Source organism: Penaeus monodon, chromosome 32 (assembly GCF_015228065.2).
Source record: "Penaeus monodon isolate SGIC_2016 chromosome 32, NSTDA_Pmon_1, whole genome shotgun sequence".
NCBI lineage: Eukaryota > Metazoa > Arthropoda > Malacostraca > Decapoda > Penaeidae > Penaeus > Penaeus monodon.
This window is the reverse complement of record NC_051417.1, coordinates 6051486-6052665: the sequence shown is the minus strand read 5'-3', so window position 1 is coordinate 6052665 and position 1180 is coordinate 6051486. Positions and strand designations below refer to the sequence as shown.

General features: G+C 40.8%; 1 long non-coding RNA gene across 1 annotated transcript in view; it reads right to left on the bottom strand.

Annotated features, from left to right (window-relative positions):
- Nucleotides 1-808: 808 nt before the first annotated feature.
- LOC119593253 overlaps nucleotides 809-1180 on the bottom strand; it is a 794-nt gene continuing 422 nt past the window's right edge. The window contains exon 2 of the long non-coding RNA XR_005230530.1: nucleotides 809-1134. This is a non-coding gene — a long non-coding RNA (uncharacterized LOC119593253). The remainder of the gene's footprint in view (nucleotides 1135-1180) is intronic.

Genomic DNA, 1180 nt, shown 5'->3' with positions numbered 1-1180 from the left:
AAAAAAATACCATCGTATGTTCGTGTAGGTTGGAAGTTACTTCCTGGAACAGGAGATTTTCGCTTTGCAGTGCTTACACTCAGCCTTTCAATTTCCAGCTTTATCGTCGGGTAAAGTGATGTTGACTCCTGCCTTGAAAGCATACCTTATGGACGCAATAATAGTGAGTAGATTAATTAATAAATAAGCGTATTTCTCTTCTATTCTCTCCCCTCGTAGTAAATTGTAAATGGAACACATTGTAAAAATCTTAACACGACGCTGAGAGATTGGCTAACTTAATAACACTCCATATGCATACCCCACTTATAGAAAATCGCTGAGAGAATGGTCAGAAATTTGCTTATTGAGCAAAATCTTACTTTGATACTGAGGAGAGCCCGTTAAAACATTTTAGGATTCTCCATGCTTAGAATAGTGGACACACGGACAACCTAGAATCGCAAGGCAAGAGGGCAGTTTTTGACAGCCTTTTGGTAGCATCTTACAACGCCATCTAAGGTTTTATCAGGAGAAACGTAGCAGTATTTGCTGTTGGAAACTTTTTTTTTTAATGATTTTCCTAAAAAGAAGAAGAAAAAAAACTATATATATAAACATCATATTATCATCATCACGTTTTTTTGTTTTTTTTTACACAAGAATTGTCTTTTTTCTGAGATTAGCCTAATTTTTTTCTCTCCTGTTTTCATTCGTTTCTAAAAAGCAAATACTTAAATACCTTTAAATCTGGAAACTTATCGATACAAGCACACATAAGCATATTAGACAAGTCATCATGCAAGAGTAAAAGAAAATGAAAAATCCATAAAGGGAAATCAATCTTTTAATTTGTAAAATTACAACATTAGCTTTTCTTGGCGTTTCTATGAGCACATCGGGGAAGAAGTAGCGGTCGCGGTCGGTCGTGGCAGGTTGACGGTTACTTCCGGAGCCTTACCTCCTTCCATACCCTCGCCTGTAGCCTCCGTAGTGGCCTCCTCTATGATAGCCTCCGTGGTGGCCTCCGTAGTGGCCTCCGTAGTGGCCTCTGAAGCTTGCCTCAGCGTCGGCCAGGGCTTCTGGCTCAGGTATGGCTCGTGCTGCCCCCAGCAGGGCTGACAGAACCATCGCCACAGCGAGAAGGAGCGACACCTGCAGAGCAGACACAGCAGGATGAAATCAATGGTGATGGTGATAC